The sequence below is a fragment of the Arachis ipaensis genome, chromosome B3 (genome assembly GCF_059453495.1).
Source record: "Arachis ipaensis isolate K30076 ecotype BB chromosome B3, ASM5945349v1, whole genome shotgun sequence".
NCBI lineage: Eukaryota > Viridiplantae > Streptophyta > Magnoliopsida > Fabales > Fabaceae > Arachis > Arachis ipaensis.
This window is the reverse complement of record NC_142438.1, coordinates 87,992,329-88,001,006: the sequence shown is the minus strand read 5'-3', so window position 1 is coordinate 88,001,006 and position 8,678 is coordinate 87,992,329. Positions and strand designations below refer to the sequence as shown.

Genomic DNA, 8,678 nt, shown 5'->3' with positions numbered 1-8,678 from the left:
GGAGCTCTGTTGTAATTTGATGGATCAATACTAATTTTCATTGTTCTTCTTCTTTCTTTCCTCTTGATTTTACTTGAAAGCTTTCGATCTTCATCCAATTGAGTAGTTATCTTTGAAGAGAAGCTATTCAAACTTGGATCTCTTTTGAACCTTGGAAGAGGAATGAAGAGATCAAGCTAGAAATGCTTTCTCATGCTGGACCAAATTGGGTTTGGATGGGTATGTGACTGTAACCCTCTCAATACTTGGTTTGGGAAATGCATGTGGTATAATCAGTGACCATACTTCATCTCTTCTCATGAGCAATTGACCAAGAAATTGGCTATTGATCAAGATTTAAGAGATTGAATTGCAAGGAATTGTAATTCAATCACATAAGATTGCCAAGGAGATCAATGAGTGCATTGATTGAGGAAGAGATGAAAATGAACTTGATCCGGAGAATTGCAACATCTCCTAAGCCCAATGAACTCCCCATCTCTAATCTCATCCATTCTCTTTAATTTCTGCGATTTACTTTTATGAGCAAATCCCCCATTCCCATTTACAATTCTGTAATTTATTTTCAGTCATTTACTTCCAGTCCTTTAATTCTAGCATTTACTTTTCTGTTATTTACATTTCCGCCATTTTATTTTCTACAACTCTCAACCCAAATTCTGGATTCGCTCAACTAGAACATTCTTCTAATTAAAGTTGCTTGATCAATCAATCCCTGTGGGATTCGACCTCACTCTATTGTGAGTTTTTACTTGACGACAACTTCGGTACACTTGCCGAAGGGAGATTTGTTGAGAGACAAGTTTTCCGTGCATCAAGTTTATGGCGCCGTTGCCGGGGATTGATTGTGCATCAACAATGATTAGATTGGAAGATCACTAGATTGAGCATTTTATTTTGTGTATTTCATTTTCTGTTTGATTGATTTACTTTTTGTTTTAGTTAAACTTCTTCCCTTCTCCATCTACTCTTTTGTTTTTCTTTGTTATTTTCAATTCTGTTTGCTAACCCACTAACTGTTTGATATATTGCATCACCCACAACTAACATCAATTCTGACATAAATACTGTCTGCACCTATCTTCTCTACTTGTACTTGTTGGTTGTATGACAGGGAGAAGAAGTGGGGCTTCAACTTCCTTTGATTCTGAACCAGAGAGAACCTTCCTTAGACTAAGGAGGGAGGCAAGAGGAAAATGAGTAGTTGGTGCTGAAGAAGAGGAGGAACAGTTTGAGGAATACTTTGAACCAAACATGGAAGAAAACATGGAAAATCATCATGAAGAAGAGACTCACAACCATGGCAGAGGAGGTGGAGCAAATCATGCTGGGGAGGATAGGAGAGTTTTGGGCTCTTACATTAATCCAAACCCAGGAAATTGTGGAAGTAGCATCCAAAAGCCAACAATCCATGCCAACAATTTTGAACTTAAACCACAGCTCATCACCCTTGTTCAGAATAACTGTTCGTTTGGAGGAGGTGTTCAAGAAGATCCCAACCAACATTTGACCACCTTCCTGAGAATATGTGACACAGTGAAATCTAATGGTGTTCATCCTGATGCCTATAGATTGCTCTTATTTCCCTTCTCACTCAGAGACAAGGCAGCCAAGTGGCTGGAATCCTTCCCAAGGGAGAGCTTGAGAAATTGGGAGGATGTGGTGAACAAATTCTTAGCAAGATTCTACCCTCCTCAACGAATCAATAGGCTGAGAGCTGAGGTTCAAACCTTCAGGCAACAGGATGGTGAGACTTTGTATGAAGCATGGGAGAGGTTCAAAGACTTAACAAGGAGGTGTCCACCTGACATGTTCAACGAATGGGTCCAGCTGCACATTTTCTATGAAGGGCTCTCTTATGAGTCAAAGAAGGCAGTAGACCATTCATCTGGAGGGTCTTTGAACAAGAAGAAGACCATTGAGGAAGCTATAGATGTTATTGAAACAGTAGCAGAAAACGACTATTTCTATGCTTCCGAAAGAGGGAACACAAGAGGAGTGATAGAGCTAAACAATGTAGATGCTCTGTTGGCCCAAAACAAGCTCATTACTCAGCAGCTGGCTGACCTCACCAAGAAGATGGAGATGAACCAAGTAGCAGCAATCTCCACTTCATCAACAACACAAGAAGGAGTAAACCAAGAAGCAGAAGGGAGTCAGGAGCAAGCCAACTACATTGGGAATTCACCAAGGAAAAACTATGATCCATACTCCAAGACTTACAACCCTGGATGGAGAAATCACTCGAACTTTGGGTGGGGAAGTGAGCAAGATCAAAACCAAGACCAGAGACGTTACAACTCCAACAACAATGCAGCTCACCAACAATTCACCCAGAGGACATCTCAACACCCCCACAACAACACTTCTCCACATACTTATCAAAACCAAAACAGCACATCTGTTCCGAACCACTCATCAATTGATGACAAGCTCTCTAAGATTAAAATATTCATTGAAGGAATATGCAGAGACATTCAAGACAATAAAGCATTCAGAGAGGAAGTGCAGTCAAACATGCAGAATCAAAATGCTGCCATCACAAAACTGGAGACACAAATCAGCTATCTTTTTAAGCAGCTTCCGAACCACAATTTTTGCTATGATACCCATTCAAGCAAAAGAAAGGAGTGTCAAGCTATCATACTTAGGAGTGGGAAGGAACTGAAGGAACATCCCCAAAAACCACTAGAAGAAAGCTCAATTGAAAAGGAAGAGGAGCAAGATGGAATGCAACCCCCCACGCCAAGTTTGCAGAAAGAGAAAAGGATACCCCAACTCAACATCTCAAGAGGTCCATACCCCCAGCTATTGAAGAAAAAGGAAGATGACAACTAGTTCTTGAGATTTTTGGAAATCTTCAAGAAGCTACAAATCAACATACCATTTGCTGAAGCCATAGAACAAATGCCACTTTATGCCAAGTTTTTGAAGGAGCTAATGACTAAGAAAAGAAGCTGGAAGAACAATGAGACTGTGATACTAACTGAAGAGTGCAGTGCTATCATTCAGCATAAACTACCTCAGAAACTGAAGGATCCTGGGAGTTTTCAGATCCCTTGCATTATAGGAGAAATCACAGTAGAAAAGGCTCTTTGTGACTTAGGGGCCAGCATCAATTTGATGTCAGTAGCTATGATGAGAAAGATGAAAATTGAGGAGGCTAAACCAACAAAAATGGCTCTACAACTGGCAGACCGATCGTTCAAATTCCCTCACGGGATAGTGGAGGATTTGCTAGTAAAAGTAGGAGATTTCATATTCCCAGCAGATTTTGTGGTGCTGGACATGCAGGAAGACGCTAAAACCTCCATCATTTTGGGAAGGCCATTCTTGGCTACTGCTGGAGCTGTCATTGATGTTCAAAAGGGTGACCTCACCCTTAGATTACACAATGAAAAGATGACATTTAATGTGTTCAAGGCCATGAGTTATCCACCGGAACAATTGGGGGAATGCATGAGGTTAGATGCACTTGAGGATGAAGTGCAGGAGAATTTTGAAGAAGATGAACCTGAAGAGAACGAGAGATTGGTGGAGGAAGAATCTGAATCAAGTGAAGAGGTAGCTACAACAGAAACACATATACCAGATGCACCAAAAGAAGAGAGCGAAAAATCAGAAGCACCCAAACTTGAACTCAAAGCACTGCCACCCACTCTCAAATATGCATATCTAGAAAAAATTGAAAACTACCCAGTGATCATAAATTTATCCCTCAGTCAAGATCAAGAGGACGAGCTACTCAAGGTGCTGCGGGAGCATAAGGATGCCATTGGATGGACCCTTGCTGACTTGAAGGGAATCAGTTCAGCCATATGTATGCATAAAATACTGTTGGAAGATGATGCCAAGCCATCCATTCAATCCCAAAGAAGGCTGAACCCAATCATGAAGGAAGTGGTACAGAAAGAGGTTATGAAGCTTTGGCAAGGAGGAGTCATATACTCAATTTCGGACAGCCCTTGGGTTAGCCCCATACATGTCGTACCGAAGAAGGGAGGGATCACTGTGGTTACCAATGAGAAGAACGAGCTCATACCTACAAGGACCGTCACAGGATGGCGGATGTGCATAGACTACAGGAAGCTCAATGAGGCTACACGAAAAGACCATTTTCCCCTTCCATTCATGGATCAGATGTTGGAAAGACTTGCAGGGCACGCTTATTATTGTTTTCTCGATGATTATTCAGGATACAACCAAATAGTGGTTGATCCAAGAGACCAAGAGAAAACCTCATTTACCTGTCCGTATGGAGTGTTTGCCTATAGGCGCATGCCATTTGGGTTGTGTAATGCCCCTGTAACTTTCCAACGCTGCATGCTTTCTATCTTTTCAGATATGATAGAAAAATTCATTGAAGTTTTTATCGATGATTTCTCGGTATTCGGAGAATCTTTTCCTAGTTGCCTACATCACCTCGCCTTGGTATTGAAAAGGTGCCAAGAGACCAATTTGGTCTTGAACTGGGAAAAATGCCACTTCATGGTGACAGGGGGAATAGTCCTTGGTCACAAAGTCTCTCGCCAAGGCATTGAGGTTGATAGAGCTAAAGTGGAACTTATTGAAAAACTACCCCCACCCAGTGATGTCAAGGCAATTAGAAGTTTTTTAGGGCATGCTGGTTTTTACAGAAGATTTATTAAAGATTTTTCAAAGATAGCCAAGCCCTTAAGCAATCTCCTTGTGTCTGATACACCATTCATCTTTGATGAAACCTGCATGCTAGCATTTACACATTTGAAAAAGAGGTTATCCTCTGCTCCTATCATTTCCCCACCTGATTGGAACTTACCATTTGAATTGATGTGCGATGCATCTGATTTTGCAGTTGGGGCAGTGTTAGGACAAAGGAAAGATAACCTAGTTCGTGTGATATACTATGCTAGCAAAGTCCTTAATGAAACTCAAAGAAATTATACCACTACTGAAAAGGAATTGCTAGCAATAGTTTTTGCATTTGACAAATTTAGATCATACCTCATTGGTGCTAAAGTGATCGTTTTTACAGATCACACAGCACTTAAATATTTGTTTGCCAAGCAAGAATCGAAGCCAAGACTAATAAGGTGGATCTTACTGTTGCAGGAATTCGATATTGAAATCAGAGACAAGAAGGGAGTGGAGAACAAGGTGGCTGATCACTTATCTAGAATCCCTCATGATCAAGGTGGAGAAAATGATACAAGTGTTAACGAGCTCTTCCCTGATGAGCAGTTGATGACAGTTCATAAAGCACCATGGTTCGCAGATATTGCAAATTTCAAGGCAACTGGAGCATTACCCCCAGGGATCAATAAGCATCAAAAGAGGAAGCTCATGAATGATGCAAAATACTTTGTCTGGGACGAGCCATATCTCTTCAAGAAATGTTCAGATGGAATTCTTAGAAGATGTGTCTCGGAAGAGGAAGGGAGAGAAGTTTTGTGGAACTGTCACGGTTCATGCTATGGCAGGCACTTTGGAGGGGACAGAACTGCAGCAAAGGTGTTACAAAGCGGATTCTTTTGGCCCACTCTTTTCAAGGATTACAAAGAGCTAGTAAAAAGTTGCAATGAATGCCAAAGATCTGAAAACCTACCCAAAAGAAACGCCATGCCACAAAATTTCATCTTGGAACTTGAACTGTTTGATGTGTGGGGAATTGATTTCATGGGACTATTCCCAACCTCATATGCAAACAATTACATCCTGGTAGCAGTAGATTATGTTTCCAAGTGGGTAGAGGCTATTGCAACCCCAACTAATGATAACAAGGTAGTCATGAACTTTCTCAGGAAGAATATCTTCAGCCGGTTTGGAGTCCCAAGAGCCCTCATCAGTGATGGAGGGAGCCACTTTTGTAACAAACCACTGGAAGCTCTCCTCTTACGATATGGGGTAAAACACAAAGTAGCCACATCTTACCATCCTCAAACAAGTGGGCAAACTGAGATATCCAACAGAGAGCTGAAGAGGATCCTGGAAAAGACTGTGGGCGCATCTAGAAAGGATTGGTTGAAGAAGTTGGATGATGCTCTGTGGGCATACAGAACAGCATTCAAAACCCCACTTGGAATGTCTCCATATCAATTAGTCTATGGGAAAGCTTGTCATTTACCACTGGAGCTGGAACATAAAGCTCTTTGGGCTATCAAGATACTAAATTTTGACAGCATTGCTGCTGGTGCAAAAAGAATCTTGTAGCTGCAAGAGATGGAGGAATTCAGGTCACAAGCCTATGAAAACACTAAGATGTATAAAGAGAAGGCAAAAAACAACATGACATGTACTTGGCACCCAGGAGTTTCGAAAAAGGGCAGCAAGTACTCCTTTACAATTCTAAATTAAGGCTGTTCCCAGGGAAACTCAAGTCAAGGTGGTCCGGACCTTTCTTGGTTACAAAAGTGTCACCATATGGCCATATCGAAATCACGGATGAAGGTTCAAAGAGGACTTTTACAGTGAATGGACAAAGACTCAAGCATTATCTGGGCAACATGGGGGAAGACCCCAGAGTAAAGTACCATCTCAAATAATTAAGAACTCATCGAGCTAGCGACGATAAAAGAGCACTCTGTTGGGAGGCAACCCAACCTCAGGTAGTTTCAATTTCATCCTTATTTCAATAAAAGTCACAAGTGGTTTCCCCTGTATTGAAAGGAGCTAAGTTTGGTGTTCCACACCAGAACAATCCAAGAGTGATGGTGTAATTCTAAGTTTGGTGTTCCACTAAAGGACATTGGTTAGAATTACATCCCACTCCCAAAAGAACATTGCTAGCTCCATCCAACCAAGAGAAACCACTTAGATGTAGTTAGACTATAGATGATCATTGCTTTGTTGATAATAAGATATGAGGGTCACTGCATATATGCAATATTGTGTACTGGGCAAAGAACTAAGTTTGGTGTTCACACACCAAACTGAGTTCAAGAGGCACAAGCATACATATAAGCTAACTATGTCTCAAGTGCTTTGGGAACAAGCAACTTCCAGTGACCTTGTAGGAATCTTATAAGGAAATGGTGCACTTTCACCCAAAGAAGCGAGGCAACAAAAACAAGGAGGACAAGCAAGGAAAATAGCGTGGACACCCACAATAGTAAAAGGTGGTGGAGTTCCTTCTTTGTTCCATCTTTCTCTGTGTTTTAAATAAGGAAGATCTTGTATGAAATAGAACTTGCTTCCATGATATGTTTAAACCTTTTTCAAATCAAGTTTTTGGTATTGAAGAGAGTCTATGTGCACTGGTCTTTATGTCACTGCATCATTCCCTTATCTACTTGTAAGTTTGTCCCTTTTTATCAAATGAAGAAGAGAATGTTTATGTTTTTAAAAGACCAGGGTAGAGTTCATATTGTGGAAGTGCATTCATGAATCTTTGGGGTAGTCATAAGTTAGCTAAGTTGGTTCAACCACAAGGCTAGGAGGACAACTATCTATCCTGAATACTTTGCTTTGGATACACTCATGAGACTAAGTTAATAACAAGATCCTAATAAGAGAAAAGGGAAAGAACAATGGAAGTGAAAAATAAAAGAAAAAGAGTAAGCAATAAGGCTAGGCATCAATGGTTTTAAGCTTGAGGCAAGTGTCTGTGGTGCTCCTGTGTGAGGGATCTACTTGGATGAATAAGCTCTTAGGGGTGCCTTATCACTTGATAACTTGGGTTAACTAACTCGGGATTATCAGCTGAAAGTCCACTATCAAGAGTAACCCTCACTACAGAGCATTTAGTAACCCAAAGAGGTGCTGGACACCAAGGTCTCAAGAAAAGAAAATAAATAAACTAAATGCCTGTAGTGTGTATGTATGGGTGATAGGCTTGAAGGAGTAAGTCCTTAGGGGTGTCTCAACACCTAGCACCTTGAACCAACTGGTTCGGGAGTGTTGGCTGAAAGCTTATCTTAAAGAGTTGCCCCCTTACAGAGCACATAGCCTAAATAACACAAACAACCCTTGTAATAACAATAAAAGGATCAATGAATAAAAGTCTCATGGGATATGAACAAAGTGGGTGTTTTAGGACAGGATAAAGGTCTGAAAGCCAGTAATGGAATGAACCTAAGTTGCTATGCATGAAACCACCATAAAATCAGTAATATGACTTCCATAAGGATGACTCATTCCTCTGGATATTTATTTCATCATTCACTTGTTCCAGTACTTGCTTAGGGACAAGCAAGCTTTAAGTTTGGCGTTGTGATGCCAGGGCATTTTGGCCAGTTTCACTGACCTTTTCTTTACTGTTTTAGGATAGTTTCATGCATTTCTTAGGGAAATAAGCTAGTTTTGGGTAAATATTCAGTTATGCCTTGACTCAAGCATACATTGTACATTTTACATGATTTCATGAGGATTTTGCATAAGTTTAGTGACAAATATTATGTTGCATTACTCATGACTTGGACTAGAGCTTTGATGCACTTTGTTGCTTGATTTCAGGGCCAAAAAGGAGCAAGAAAAGGGGAGGTAACTTGCAAAGATTAATGAGAAAAGTGATTGCCAATAACACTCTCAAAAAGCCATCAATGCCCACGATAGAGAGTCACGTTAACCAAGCTAACGTGAACTCTAACGTGGAGAAAAGAAGTTGAGCCAACGTTAGTGACACTCAACATTGTCACTAACGTTGGCACTTACTCATAAGTGGCCACGTTAGAAGCCACGTTAACCTAGTTAACGTGGCCTCT

The 8,678-nt window shown here is 40.8% G+C and overlaps 1 non-coding gene across 1 annotated transcript; it reads right to left on the bottom strand.

The window, feature by feature from the left end:
- Nucleotides 1-1,707: 1,707 nt before the first annotated feature.
- On the bottom strand, nucleotides 1,708-1,811 carry LOC148571485 (small nucleolar RNA R71). Its single transcript, XR_015908979.1, has one exon. It is a non-coding gene; the product is annotated as a small nucleolar RNA R71 (small nucleolar RNA).
- Nucleotides 1,812-8,678: the final 6,867 nt, after the last annotated feature.